This window comes from Meriones unguiculatus, assembly GCF_030254825.1.
Source record: "Meriones unguiculatus strain TT.TT164.6M chromosome 13 unlocalized genomic scaffold, Bangor_MerUng_6.1 Chr13_unordered_Scaffold_33, whole genome shotgun sequence".
Taxonomy (NCBI): domain Eukaryota; kingdom Metazoa; phylum Chordata; class Mammalia; order Rodentia; family Muridae; genus Meriones; species Meriones unguiculatus.
The window spans coordinates 3,656,128-3,672,288 of NW_026843645.1; positions in this window are offsets into that span (position 1 = coordinate 3,656,128).

Genomic DNA, 16,161 nt, shown 5'->3' on the forward strand with positions numbered 1-16,161 from the left:
TCCATCTTTTTTTTTAATATTTGAAAGAGAATTAATATCTGTGTCTGACTCCCAATGACGTAATTAAAGGAGACCCAAGGACTCCTTCTCCAGCTACCAGGGCCTGGGCCTTTACTACTGTATGTAGTAGCAGCAGCAGCAGAAGCAGAAACAGCAGCTAAGTGTGTTAAATTCCGGGACAGGGGGCGGGGCGGTGACATCACAAAGCTTCTGACCAATCGTGATGCTAGAATCAGTATGGCGTGGCAGGGAGATTTACATACACCCCGACCAGGGGAAAGGCTCTGTGGGCTTTGAGGACGACGTTATGCCACAGCGGCCATCAGCATGGTGAAGAGACTTACTGGGCCTACTGCCGGGCTACTCGCCTAACCACCAGAGAGTTAAGCACAGGAACGCCAACATGTGATGGTGGGTCCAGCACGCGGGGTGTTCTGGGATTTGTAGGCGGTACCCTGGCAACGGTGGATGCGGGGAGAAGGCATCGCGCGACCGGACGCCATTTTTGTAGTTCTCAGATACAATCCCAGAAGTCTTTGCTCCGAAGCCATGTTTGTAGTTCTCAGGCAGGTGGGTCTCTGCCCCGATGCATCTTGGGACTGTTGGTACTTCACTGACCAGTGAGCGCTCCCAAGTGGGAAACCAATGACAATGGTTGGTCTGTGACTAGAAGCTTTGTATTTACGAACCTGTGTCCGAGGCCAGGGAGATTCTGGGAAGTGGAAAGGGGGTGGGGGAGGGGACTCAGAGCCTCCAAGCCCTGAAGTCTCTGCTCTCTGCAGGGCAGATTCGAAAACAAAGCCGGAAGGGGTGGGACTTCCGCAATAGGTGCGCCAGTACCTTTGCGGGTTTTTCCAGGTCAGCATCTTTGTTTTGTTTTTGTTTTTGTTTTTGTTTTTGTTTTTTACTTTTTTTTCATTATTTTTTTTATTTTTTTCCCTTTTTTCTTAAATTTTTCATCAATTACACTTTATTCATTCTGCATCCCCCCATAAGCCCCTCCCTCCTCTCCTCCCAATCCCACCCTCCCTCCTCCCTCTGCTTGCATGCCACTCCCCAAGTCCACTAATAGGGGAGGTTCTCCTCTCCTTTCTGATCTTAGTCTGTCAGTTCACATCAAAAGTGGCTGTATTGTCCTCTACTATGGCCTGGTAAGGCTGCTCCCCCCCCCCCCCCGAGGGAGGTGATCAAAGAGCAGGCCAATCAGATTATGTCAGAGGCAGTCCCTCTTCACATTACTATGTAACCCAATTGGACTCTGAACTGCCCTGGGCTACATCTGTGCAGGGGTTCTAGGTTATCTCCATGAATAGTCCTTGGTTGGAGTATGAGTCTCTGGGAAGTTCCCTATGTTCAAATTTTCTTGTTCTGTTGCTCTCCTTGTGGAGACCCTGTCCTCTCCAGCTCTTACTATTTCCCAGTTCTTACCTAAAATTCCGTTCACCTGCCCAACAGTTGCCCATCCGGGTCAGCATTTGCTTTGATAGTCTGAAGGGCAGAGGATTTCAGAGGTCCTCTGTGGTAGGTTCCTAGGTTGTTTCCTGTTTTCTTCTTCTTCTGATGTCCATCCTCTTTGCCTTTCTGGATGGGGATTGGACGTTTTAGTTAGGGTCCTCTCTCTTGCTTAGTTTCTTTAGATGCACAGGTTTTAGTGGGTTTGTCTTATGTTGTATGTCTATATGAGTGAGTATATACCATGTGTGTCTTTTTGCTTCTGAGACAACTCACTCAGGATGATCCTTTCCAGATCCCACCATTTACCTGCAAATTTCATGATTTCCTTATTTTTCATTGCTGAGTAATATTCCATTGTGTAGATGTACCACAATTTCTGCATCCATTCTTCAGTTGAGGGGCATCTGGGTTGTTTCCAGCTTCTGGCTATTACAAATAAAGCTGCTACAAACATGGTTGAGCAAATGTCCTTTTTGTGTACTTGAGCCTCTTTTGGATATATGCCCAGTAGTGGTATGGCTGGATCTTGAGGAAGCGCTATTCCTAGTTGTCTGAGAAAGCGCCAGATTGATTTCCAGAGTGGTTGTACAAGTTTACATTCCCACCAGCAGTGGAGAAGGGTTCCCCTTTCTCCACAACCTCTCCAGCATGTATTGTCACTTGAGTTTTTGATCTTGGCCATTCTCATGGGTGTAAGGTGAAATCTCAGGGTCGTTTTGATTTGCATTTCCCTAATGGCTAGTGAGGTTGAGCATTTCTTTAAGTGCTTCTCTGCCATTCGGTATTCCTCTACAGAGAATTCTCTGTTTAGCTCTGTTCCCCATTTTTTAAGTGGATTACTTGGTTTGCTGCTTTTCAGCTTCTTTAGTTCTTTATATATACTGGATATGAGTCCTCTGTCAGATAATGGGTTGGTGAAGATTCTTTCCCAATCTGTAGGTGGTCGCTTTGTTTTGATGACGGTGTCCTTTGCTTTACAGAAGCTTTTCAGTTTCATGAGGTCCCATTTATTGGTTGTTGCTCTTAGAGCCTGTGCTGTTGGTGTTCTGTTCAGGAAGTTTCCCCCTGTACCAATGAGTTCTAGGGTATTTCCCACTTTTTTTTCGAGCCGATTTAATGTGTCTGGTTTTATGTTGAGGTCTTTGATCCACTTGACATTCAGTTTTGTGCAGGGTGACAAGTATGGATCTATTTTCATTTTTCTACATGTAGACATCCAGTTAGACCAGCACCATTTGTTGAAGATGCTATCTTTTTTCCATTGTATGGTTTTGGCGTCTTTGTCAAAAATCAGGTGTCCATAAGTGTGTGGGTTTATTTCTGGGTCCTCTGTTCGGTTCCATTGATCCACCATTCTGTTTCTATGCCAGTACCATGCAGTTTTTAAAACTGTTGCTCTATAGTACAACTTAAGATCAGGGATGGAGATACCTCCAGAAGATCTTTTATTGTAGAGGATTGTTTTAGCAATTCTGGGTTTCTTGTTATTCCATATGAAGTTGAGAATTTTCCTTTCCAGGTCTGTAAAGAATTGTGTTGGTAATTTGATGGGCATTGCATTGAATCTGTAGATTGCTTTTGGTAAGATGGCCATTTTTAGTATGTTAATCCTACCAAGCCATGAGCATGGGAGATCTTTCCATCTTCTCATATCTTCTTCTAATTCTTTCTTCAGAGATTTGAAATTTTTTTCATACAAGTCTTTGACTTCCTTGGTTAGGGTTACTCCGAGGTACCTTATGTCATTTGTGGCTATTGTGAAGGGTGTTGTTTCCTTAATTTCTTTCTCAGCCCTTTTGTCTTTTGTATACAGGAGGGCTACTGATTTTTTTGAGTTAATTTTGTATCCTGCCACTTTGCTGAAGGTGTTTATCAGCTGTAGGAGTTCCCTGGTAGAGTTTTTGGGGTCACTCACGTATACTATCATATCATCTGCAAATAGTGATAATTTGACTTCTTCCTTTCCAATTTGTATCCCCTTGATCTCCTTCAACTGTCTTATTGCTCTAGCAAGGACTTCCAACACTATGTTGAAGAGATATGGAGAGAGTGGGCAGCCTTGTCTTGTCCCTGATTTCAGTGGGATTGCTTTAAGTTTCTCTCCATTCAGTTTGATGTTGGCTATAGGCTTGCTGTATATCGCCTTTACTATGTTTAGATATGTGCCTTGTATCCCTGATCTCTCCAATACTTTGAACATGAATGGATGTTGGATTTTGTCAAAGGCTTTTTCAGCATCTAGGGAGATTATCATGTGGTTTTTTTCTTTCAGTTTGTTAAGATGGTGGATCACATTGATGGATTTTCGTATATTGAACCACCCCTGCATACCTGGGATGAAGCCTACTTGGTCATAGTGGATAATGTCTTTGATGTGTTCTTGGATTCGGTTTGCAAGTATTTTATTAAGTATTTTTGCATCAATGTTCATAAGGGAGATTGGCCGGAAATTCTCTTTCTTTGTTGAGTCTTTGTGAGGTTTAGGTACCAAGGTGACTGTGGCTTCATAGAATGAATTTGGTAATATTCCTTCTGTTTCGATTTTGTGGAATAGTTTGAAGAGAATTGGTGTTAGCTCTTCTTTGAAGGTCTGGTAGAATTCTGCGCTGAAGCCATCTGGTCCTGGGCTTTTTTTGGATGGGAGACTTTTGATGACCACTTCTATTTCTTTGGGGGATATAGGTCTATTTAGTTGATTTACCTGGTCCTGGTTCAGCTTTGGTAAGTCAAATCGATCAAGAAAATTGTCCATCAGGTCAGCATCTTTATGCAAGCTCTTCACCAGAACTCCACAATCAGGAGGTTGCGGGATTCCCAGTCCACCGCCCGCCTGCCTAGAGTCCTCGAGCGACTCGTGCTTGGGGCCGACCACAGGCAGGGGGATGGCGGGAAGAGAGAGGCACAAGCTTCTCCCACTCTACCTGCGTGCATCCTGGGGAAATGGGTTTACCCCTGCCAGGGCTGAGGTTGTACACGACCTTGTAAAGGGTGTTCTGGCGCCCTCTGCTGTCTTGCAGGTGCCCGAGCAGGCAGGACACTGTAAATAACGCTTAGGGAGTTAGGGGCTGAGTAGGAAAATTGCTCTGTGCTTAGTGGTTAGGGTGCTGGGTACACAGTACATAAGAATCCTGCCACCTCTGCTGACCTGAAGGCATACACACATGGGCAAAGAGAAAAAGGAGGAGGTGGAGGAGGAAGGAAGGAAAGAAAGAAGAAAGATCGATCAGTCTGTGATTTTTTTTTTCAAAAAAACTCCCACCTATTTGAAACTTGGGTAATATTTGGTGTTAATTTGCTGAACTTGAACCAGAATACATAGGAAAATGTTCACGTTCTCTATAGTTATATAAATAATTGATGTTTTTCCTCATGGCAAATAACATTTTCAACTAGAAGGAAGTTGTTGAACATGGCAAAGCAGCACATTGTATTTAGAGTCTGTATCAAATTAGAATGATTTGATGAACTTTCAGAGGAAGCTTCACATATTCAAAGACAAGAACCATCCCTTGCTTAAAGCATTTTCTCAAGGCACCTAGACTTACCCAGCAAACAGGAGATTCTTACTTCCATAAATCCTGGATTGACAATTTTGATTGCTCGCATCCAGCTTTACTTTGTAGAAATTGTAATCCATACCCAGAACATATTTCTATGAAGATTAATCTAGAAGAAATGGCTGTAATGATCAATTCTGAGCCCAGCCATTCTATATGGAATGTAGTGTATGCAGTGGCCTATACCGTCCACGAAATGCTTTTGAGGAAATAAAAAAATTGGATCTAAATAAGACAAAAACAAGGGTGGACTTCTACCATGGTTGGTAAGCCTCACCCATAAGCAAGAGAAGCACCAGGATCTTACATTATTGGTAAGTTATTTACTGTGGTCAAGCCAATAAAACATTTTCATCTTATAATTAAAAGTATAAGTTCAAATGGAAAAGGGAACTATTACAATGTATGCATGTATGAATATAATTATCTTACATGATTTTGAGACTGAAAGCACCAATTTCAAGACTTTAAATTTGAATATATTTCAACAAATGTTTCTCCAATGTGAGATAAAATTCTGTAAGTTGTAAGTGTAATCATTGCAAAAATATAGCAAGTTCAGTAACAATTTTTTTTATATTTCATGGAATATGTCCAACACCATAAGATATAAACAAGGGGATCATATCCAAAGTAGCCATTTCACCAAAATTACAATCTATATTTATGACACAAGACATAAGAAGATCCCTTTGTGGACAATAAATACTCTGTCCTAGAGTCAACAGTAACTGAAAAGTAATTTGCTTTCAAATTTTAATTTAGTATTTTTATTATTTAGTATTAGTAAAGTAAGATGAAGTTGAAACCAAAACTGCTTCCATTATGAAATTTTGGAATACAGACAGTGCTCTTGAGCCTGGGACGTATTTCATTGTATTGGTGATAAATGTAATATGAGGATTTTAAACAAACAATATATAAACTTAGGACTCATTTACACTTAACAAGCCTTGGAGATCACCTCCAAATAGGGTATCATCAAGAATATTGTTGAGCCAGTCTCTTCAAGATCTCTTCATTCAGTCAATGATAGGTAAATACAAGATGAACTCTGAATCTTTAGTGTACTGTGGAACTTAGTGTTATGGGAATAAGTAATATTTGACATAGATATTGACATAGTCTATAATCATGGCTTCTAGTCATAATATGTTCGGTAAGTTAATATGTCTCTTGTTCAGATAACTGTATACCTATACAGAAGTTCTTTAATAACATGAGTTATGAATTAGTTATCACAGTATTAGGTTTAGTTACTAATTTTCAGGAGTTGATTTTTTGTTATCAGGATAATACTGGTGTCTTACCAAAATATAGAAGTGTTTCTTCCTTTTCCCTTCTGTGGAATACTTTAAGGAGTATTGCAGTGAGTTCTTTGAGAATTTTGTAGAATTCATGCTGAATCTAAACCTATGCTTGCTTTCTTTTATTTTTTTTCTTTTTATTTGAAAAATTTAAATTACTTTTTCTATTTTGGTTGTTATATGTCTGTTTAAATAATTTACTTCATCTTGATTTAATCTTGTTAGATTTTATACATGTAGAACTCTACCAATTTATATTTTACATTTGAATGTTTATTTGAAAGAAGAGTTAAAATATGAACCTATGATTCCTGTTTTCCTCAATGCATGCTATAGTGTCTGTTATATCGAAATTGATGCAGTTGACACGGAATTAATAGAGAGAAGACAGGTATTTCCAGAAGCAGGATTTTTCTCACAGTCAGAACACTGATGTGCTAGTCTTTTGAGGGAAGAAGTGGAGAATCTGTGCTGTAGTACTAGGGGCTGGGGATTTTAAGTAGCTTGATATGCTGGAGAACATATTGTGGGGTTTCAGTGTATAAATTTCTGGACTTAGTTCTGCCTCTGAGGTTTCATTCAGGAATTGTGAGTGCTGGAAGTTATTCTTGAGTGTGGGGTAGTTTTTAAGCAAGCATTTTCCAGCCTGATATTTTTTCTTTGTTATTGTTTCTAATGCTATGCTCAAAAACTGTGTGTGTTTGTTTTTGTGTGTGTGTAATAACAATGAAAAAAGACACCACAATTTTGCAAATGAACAATGAGGAATATATGAGAGTGTTTCAAAGGAGGAATGAGAAGGGTAATGATGAAATTACATTATGCTTGAAATAACATTGTAATTGATAAAATAAAAAATAATAAAAACAACAAATAAAATCACTGTAATTGATGTATTAAAATTTAAATGCAGCAAAAATTCTAATTGTTTTGTCTAAATGTTTTGTCTAACAATCTTTGCCACTTTGTTGTAGGATTGGGTCTCTTACTACTGAGGTTTTACTGACAGATGTTTATAAATTCCCATTATTTTGTTCATTTTGGTGTTTCCTTAGTTTTTTAAAATTGATTATTATTGGTTACTTTCATTCCTGTATTTAACTATAAGTACAATCACTTAGAATATTTAGTTTTCTTTTCTTTTTTTTTAACTTTTATTAATTACACTTTATTCATTTTGTATCCCCCCATACGCACCTCCCTCCTCCCCTCCCGGTCCCACCCTTTCCCCCCCTTCTGCATGCATACCCCTCCCCAAGTCCACTGATAGGGGAGGTCCTCCTCTCCTTCTTTCTGATCTTAGTCTTATATAAAGAAATGTTCATTCTTGAAAACATACATATAGTTAGCATTGTAAAAAATAAGCAGTTTGTATTTCAAAATATATATATATCACACATGAAGTAACAATGAAGAAAGAAGTCTTTGATTTGAAGGTGAGTATGTGTGGGGGGGTATGTGGGAAGGCCTGGAGGGAGAAAAAAAGGAAGGAAGAAATTTTGTGATGAAACCATAGACTCAAAATAATTGATAAATTTTAATATCCAGAAGTAAATACTGAGGGTGAAAAGACTGTGGCACATGAATTCAGGGTCAGAGACTGATATTTGTATCTTTCTGTATACCTAAACTTAGTTTGAGCATCTTGATGAGGAAGTCAAAAGTAGTTTTATTTAGGTGTTAACCCCCAGTCTCCTTACTTGGAGCCTGGTGCTTTACCATTTGAGCCACTTAAGGCTTTTTGGTCTCCCTCCCACCAAAATTACTCTTTCCCTAATGTTGTTATTGCTTAACAACAGGTGGTCTTAATTAGACTGACAAAGTGCTTTAGGCTTGTTTACTCAGACACTTTCTTCAGGACAATATGGGCTCACTGGCCATCCTCTGTCCTCTCTCTGAGGTAGGCTCCCAGGGCTGGTAGAGGTTTAGGGTCCCATTGTCCTTCTGTGAATGATGAATGAGAAATGGAGAGGAAAGAAAGAGGTCTCAGGCATACACACTCACTGAAACAAATTCCCACAAGCTTACATATGATAATGATGATGGTGTTGGTTTTAGCTAGCATTTCCTCTGCATAAACTGCAGCAAATTTAGGCTGCCTTTGGGAGAAGATCTTCCCTGTTCACCAGTTATGGCTGGCTCCCACATACAATCACATAGACAAATGATCAGATATATAAACCTGTACATATTTATGCACATATTCCATGGATGATGCAAAAGAGGAGCACCTTAAGGCAGCAATTGACATACACTCATTTAACATGCACAAAAGCAGACATATTTCATGCAAACACATCAATACACATATTTATATATTTACAACTCATGGATGAAGCAACTTCCAGGGGACTTCAGTCCTGCTTATGGCCTGGTCTTAGCTTTTTTTTATTTCTGAGACAAAGGAATAAATTCATAATCAAAAAAGTAATTGATTACAGATAAAGAGGAATTAAAAAATGTAACAGGTTACATGTGTTTTCATTAAAACTAAATATTTTGTATTTGTGTATCCATTATAGAATTTCATGGCGAGTTCAGAATGACAAAGGTTGACAGGGGTTAAAGGTTAACAGGGTCCAAGAGATTAGAAGAAGATATATGTCTGCTCAATTAGGACTGACCTGGCTACACATTACCCAGCTATCTCTTAGTTTGTAGTGAGGTCAGGGCCAAAATTTTATCTGTCTTCCATTCTAAGATACAAAGTGAATTTAGACTGACAGTATTTTATGCCATAAGCTGACAAGGCATAGGAATTACAGTGAAACAATTCGTATATATTGACATCAAGTTTTGTATTTAATTTAGTCATTTCTTGGTTGCACCATTATAATTTCCATTTTTAGAAGTGTAAACTTGCCTATAGTTTTGCTATATACAAGAATGAATGGAGCTATCCCTAGAGTGAGTGCTTATCTGAAGCCACAATTAGTCTCAAGCCCTTCTCTTAGTGAGGCTTATGGAGAACCAGAAAAGTATTTATTGCAGCCATAAAACTGTAAAATTGTTTTAGAAGTTCTAAGCAAGTTAACTTCTACAATTGTTTGAATCAAATCAGACATTATATAATCAGGAATTAATTCATCTGAATAGCAGCACATCTTCCTAAACCCTAGGAATTTTATTCAATAAAAATGGGTAAAAACCCAGAAAGTGAGTGTTCATGCCAAGCCTGAATTTTTTTAATTTAATTTAATTTTATTAATTACACTTTATTCACTTTATATCCCCCCATAAATCCCTCCCTCCTCCCCTCCCAGTCCTATCCTCCCTCCTCCTTCTTTACCCATGCCCCTTTCAAAGTCCACTGATAAGGGAGGTCCTCCTCTCTTTCCTTCTGACCTTAGTCTATCAGATCACATCAGGAGTGGCTGCATTGTCATCTTCTGTTTCCTGGTAAGGCTGGTTCCCTCCTCAGGGGGAGGTGATCAAAGAGCAGGCCAATCAGATTATGTCAGAGTCAGTCCCTCTTCCCATTACTATGGAACCTACTTGGACACTAAACTGCCCTGGGCTACATCTGTGCAGGGGTTCTAGGTTATCTCCATGCCTGGTACTTGGTTGGAGTATGAGTCTCTGGGAAGACCCCTGTGTTCAAATTTTCTGGTTCTGTTGCTCTCCTTGTGGGGTTCCTGTCCTCTCCAGGTCTTACTATTTCCCATTTCTTACATAAGATTCCATGCACTCTGCCCAACAGTTGGCCATAAGTCTCAGTGTCTGCTTTGATAGTCTGCAGGGCAGAGCCTTTCAGAGGCCCTCTGTGGCAGGTTTCTAGGTTGTTTCCTGTTTTCTTCTTCTTCTGATGTCCATCCTGTTTGCCTTTTGGGATGGGGATTGAGCATTTTAGTCAGGATCCTCTCTCTTAATTAGTTTCTTTTGATGTACAGATTCTAGTAGGTTTATCCTATGTTATATGTCTATATGAGTGAGTATATACCGTGTGTGTCTTTCTACTTCTGGGACAGCTCACTCAGGACGATCCTTTCCAAGTCCCACCATTTACCTGCAAATTTCATGGTTTCCTTGTTTTACATTGCACAGTAATACTCCATTGTGTGCATGTACCACAATTTCTGTATCCATTCTTCAGTTGAGGGGCATCTGGGCTATTTCCAGCTTCTGACTATTACAAATAAAGCTGCTACAAACATGGTTGAGCAAATGTCCTTATTGTGTACTTAAGCCTCTTTTGGATATATGCCTAGTAGTGGTATGGCTGGATCTTGAGGAAGCACTATTCCTAGTTGTCTAAGAAATCGGCAGCTGGATTTCCAGAGTGGTTGTACAAGTTTACATTTCTACCAGCAGTAGAGGAGGGTTACCCTTTCTCCACAACCTCTCCAGCATGTGTTGTCACTTTAGTTTTTCATCTTGGCCATTCTGATGGGTGTAAGGTGAATTCTCAAGGTCGTTTTGATTTGCATTTCCCTAATAGCTAATGATGTTGAACATTTCTTTAAGTGTTTCTCTGCCATTTGATATTCCTCTACAGAGAGTTCTATGTTTAGCTCTGCTCCACATTTTTTAAATTGGATTACTTGGTTTGCTGCTTTTCAGCTTCTTTAGTTCTTTATATATACTGGATAATAGCCCTCTGTCAGATAAAGGGTTGGTGAAGATTCTTTCCCAATGTGTCTCCTAACATGACCTTGCCTCTCCACTCAACTCCCACTTTTCCTTATAGTTGAACCAACTGCATTGATTGTTCCTGGTACTTGAGGATAGTATGGGAGGTTCTGATTGGGCTTTCAGTCATTTACAGGCTGTTACAATGGATAATAAAGTTAGATATGCCCCTCTTAGTCTTGTCTCTGGTGTTTGATTCCCAGGATTCTGCGTGGGCCCTGTTGCCACTCATTCCAGTTCCCCATGGGTCCTGATTTCCATATTTATGTAAATACTGGCAGTCAGGACTAGTTATTTGCAAGACCAGCAAAACCTCTTCTCTGCTGAGCCAACTCTCATGCCCTATGTTGCCTATTTTTGATCACCATTTACATTGCTGATGCTTTCATCTGTTATTTGTAACTGTTTAAATATAGATTTCATTTTAGGAAGATCATATCAATGCTATAATTTAAAGTGAGGCACTTCAAGTTTCTAGATTATATGTACATAATTAGAGGGAATGAATAGCTTGTGTAGAAAATTGAGCAAAGAGCTGTCAGTTCTTTGATTTGATTGATTAATTTTCGTTTGTTTGATTAATTTTTGGTAGAGTATTCTGTGCCCCTGACTATTCTGGAACTCATTGCATAGACCAAGCTACCATCCAACTCTATGAGATATACCTGCCTCTGCCTCCTGAGGGTTGTTGGAATTAAAGGCATGACAAAATACACCCAGCTTACCCATTGTTTTATACTTAGGAACTGTTCATACAATTTCTCTGAGGTGGGCTAAGCACAGTTGATCTGTTTAATTGTCTCCCCTTCTTTATATCTATTAATTAGCTTTTCTCCTACAAGGCTACATCATGTTTTTGAATTTTTTAATTTATTTTTATTAATTACAGTTTATTCATTTTGTATCCCCCTTGTAGTTCCCTCCCACCTCCCCTCCTAACCCCACCCTCCCTCCATCTCTCCCAGCAGTGCCCCTTCCCCAGTCCACTGATAAGGGATGTCCACCTCCCCTTCCCTCTGATTCTAGTCTATAAGGACTAGTCAGGAGTGGCTGCAGTGTATTCCTCTGTGGCCTGGTAAGGCTAGGTGTGGGGAACACACCTGCAAGGTAAGCACTCAGGAGGCAGAGGCAGGAGGATCACATTTCCAAAACTTTTTAAAGATTTTTTTACTATTTATACAACATTTGCCTGCACACTTGATCTCTGTATAGATGCTTGTGAGCCACCATGTGGTTGCTTGGAATTGAACTCATGGCCTTTGGAAGAGTATTGAGTAGTGCTCTTAACCTCTGAGCCACCTCTCCAGCATCATCCAAAAACATTAAGAAGGAATTTAAGGTATCAATTTGTTCATGGTGCTTTTTTTCTTTCCTACTTTCTTTCTTCTGATTTATTAGTTTATCTATCTATCTATCTATCTATCTATCTATCTATCTATCTATCTATTTACTTATTTTACAGTGTTCTGCCTGCATGTACCACTGCAAGCCATAAGAGGGCATGAGATCTCACTATAGATGGTTGTGAGCCACCATGTGGTTGCTGGGAATTGAAGTCAGGACCTTTACAAGAGCAGCCAATGCTCTTAACATCTGAGCTACCTCTCTAGCCCTGGTCTCACTTTTCTTTACTTCATGTTACTTAAATTTTCTAAAACATAAATGATGTGTTATGAACATATGTAGAAGGAGGCAGTTATTTTTTCAAGGAAGAAAATGAAAAGATGATTAACAGATGTCTTAATGATTCTTTACTATGTTCACACATAAATTTGAATACTGTTGAGTATATCTCAACAGTTTATATCACCATGTGGTGAATCAAATTTATCATTGTGTTTTCAGGATGGTGTTTCTTACTCATGACCACTAGGAGGCTGTATGCTGCCTTAGCTGAGCTAATTGGATGGATGAGTAAATTGTGCCTTTTCATCAGGAGGTGGGGAGGCCAACCTTGAACTTGTGATCCTCCTGTCTCAGCCTTCTGAATGCTGGGGTTCAAAGCTTGGGCCACTAAAGTAAGAATACTGAAGCAGATGGTATATTTATCTGTTTGTGATGATTATCACCTTTTAAGATTTCCAAACTTGATATGTTTAATATGTCTCACACATTTAATAAGATATTAAAATGTATCACTCTGCCATGTCAGGCAACCCCTAACCAACTGAAATTCCAATTCCAGGGAATCCACTATCCTCTTCTATCCTCCAGGGACACACACACACACATGAACAAATATGTCTTTTAAAAAGTAAATGTGTAATCGGCATCACAACCAGAAAAGCACATTTTGAAGAGATGTAGCTGAGAAGCACCATGATAATGTGACCTTAATGTGCAGAATATTTCAAGTGTTTCATACCATTCTTCTTCAGTAGAAGGTGTTCACATGTTCTCTATACAAAATAAAAATAGAACCCTGTGTCTCCCTCTAGCCCTTGCCCCATGGGTCTTCTGTAGTTTCTCCTGCCATCTTTGACTTCTTTTGTTTTCAACCCATTAAGAATTTCTTATAATGGAGATTTAAATATTGAAATAAAATCAAGATTTAAATCTTTCTTCCATCTGCCATTTTTTCTATTAACTCTACTGTGTGCCTTCCTTGTGAAAGGAACCCTGCAAACTGCCTGCAGGCATGGCTCTGATGTTTGGTTTAATATTAATATTAATATTAATAATATTTTGAATTTTTTGGACAAGGTTTCTCTGTGTATCCCTGGCTGTCTTGGACTTGCTCTGTACGCCAGGCTGGCCTCAAACTCAGAAACATCTTCTTGCCTCTGCCTCTCCAGTGCTGGGATTAAAGTTCTGTGCCACCATGCTTGGCAGCAGGCTCTTATAGCCTGGTTAAAGTCATACTATGTAACTTAGAACATGTCTAGACATGTGAGTGTGATGAGCTGGCAGGGGATGCAAGCCCTTGTTTTTGGAGACAGGGTTTCTCTGTGTGGTCTTTCATGTCCTGGACTTGCTTTACAAACCTGGATGTCCTGGAACTGACACCTGCCTCTGCGTGCCCCACTGATGGTCACAAGTGTGTGACACCACACCTGGCTTCTTGTTATAATCATTAAAAATGATTTATAATCTCTGTGTATGTGTCTGCCTTTTTGAGACCAGCCCTGTTTTGACTAGGAGAGTTGGCACTCTGTAACAGAAAGGAGTCAAGTCTGCCTACCCTAAGCACAAGGTACTCTACTCTCAACCGCTGAGTCAGTGAGGGTGTGGGCCCTATAGCTTGTAATAAAAAGATCCTCATGTGTTCTGCAATGGATTCAACTCCTGGTGGTCTTTTGTGGTCTCATGAACTGAGCACATCTGAGGTAGTCACACGAAGTATTTCTACTATAAGAACAGCCATAAATTCTCTCAGTTATACCTTACAAAAGTGGGTTATGGCAGAGCATAGAAAACTCAGCTATGGGCCTCCAGTGCCATCAGGTAAAATTCTTAACACCGGGTCTGGTAGAAGTTTGTGTTACAGTTAGCACAACCGTACAGGTATTCCTCAGTCCTAGTAGAGTAGGTCCACCAAAGAGGCTGGCAAAGAATGGCCAATAAGGGCTAAAGATGGCCCAACACAAATCGTTATTAGGCTCTGGACATACCAACATCATCACATCACTGCAGATGAAGCAGCAGCAGCACCAGCTAATCAAGATATGTCTTAGAATTCTGGGACCATCAACAAAGGGTCAAGGCTTAGTAATCTACACAATGACTGGAACCCACAGCAGTGATAACAAAGACCAAAAGAGCTGTGCCAAAACGATAACCAGAGGACCCTAAAAGGTGGGGCAGATCACTTGTTTGGGGAAGTGGCTTTATCTCATGGACACACACTTTCCTATTTCATGAAGAGGAAATTGTTAGGCTCCAGTTTTCCAGAAATCATTAAAATGATTTACATGTCTATTGTAATTAATAAAACAGCAAAGAAAGAACATGTGGGATACATGTGGGTGCAGAGATACAGATGTCCATTCACAAAGAAATACCATAAAAGCATGAAACCAGAAGCCATAATGTACACAAAGGAACAGTATATAAATATATGTGTGTGTGTGTGTGTGTGTGTGTGTGTATGTAGGCAGAAGTGTGTGTGTATATATATATATATATATATATATGTTTATATATGTGTGTGTGTGTGTTTATATACATATAAAGCATTGACAAACCACAAGTATACCCTTGAGCTTTTCTGTTGCCATCTGTTGCTGTTCATGGGACCTAGGATTTTAGTCTGGTTTGTTGCCCCAATGAGACTCTTGGAGAAAACTAAGTGTTTCATTTATTATTAGTAATAGTAGTATTTAAAGAGATAAAGAGTGTTCTTTTTGGAGTGAAACTTTATTTATGATTCGTGGTGTAGTTCTTTTTATTATAGAAGATTTGTTTATTATTTGTACAGTTTTCTGTCTGCATGCCAGAGGAAGTCGCCAAGTTTTACTATAGATGATTATGAGCTGCCACGTGGATGCTGGGAATCGAACTCCAAACCTTTGAAAGAACAGCTGGTGCTCTTAAGCTTTGTGCCATCACTCCAGCTCCCTTAATTTTTATTTTTATTTATTCATTTTACATCCCTGTCGTAGACCCCTTCCTCCTCTCTTCCCAGGCCTACCCTCCCTGTTTCCCCTATCACCCCTCAGCTGGCTCCTCTGAGAATGGGATCCACCAACCCCAAGTCCACCCATGTCAGCATATCAAGTCACATCAGGACTGAGAGCATCCTCTTCCCCTGTGGCCTGGTGAGGTAGCCCTGAAAGGGGAAAGTGATAGAAAAACTAGCTTGTGGGTCAGGGTGCATTCTTATGTGTGTTGGTCCTGAAGTGTTTACAAGGCATTGTTACCCTCCTGTCCTTCATCCCCTCTGGCACTTACACTCTAGACACAAGAGTACCTTGAGCCCTTAGGGGTGAGAGTTTGCTGGAGACATCTCATTTAGGGTGGGATGGTTCAAGGCCTCTCTCTCCCTGCAGGTCGACTGGACATGGGCCTCTTTATTTGTTCCCATCTGCTGCAGGAGGAAGTTCCCAATGATGTCCAAAGAAGGCACAGATCTGTGACTATGGCTGTTCTCCTTTAGAGTAACTGTAGCATTTAGATTTCTCTTATATTCCTGGCATGTGTAGACTCAGGCTCCTGGGTACCCAAGCAGTATTGGATCGAGGTTCCTTCTCATGGTGTGGGCCTCCTGAAACCCA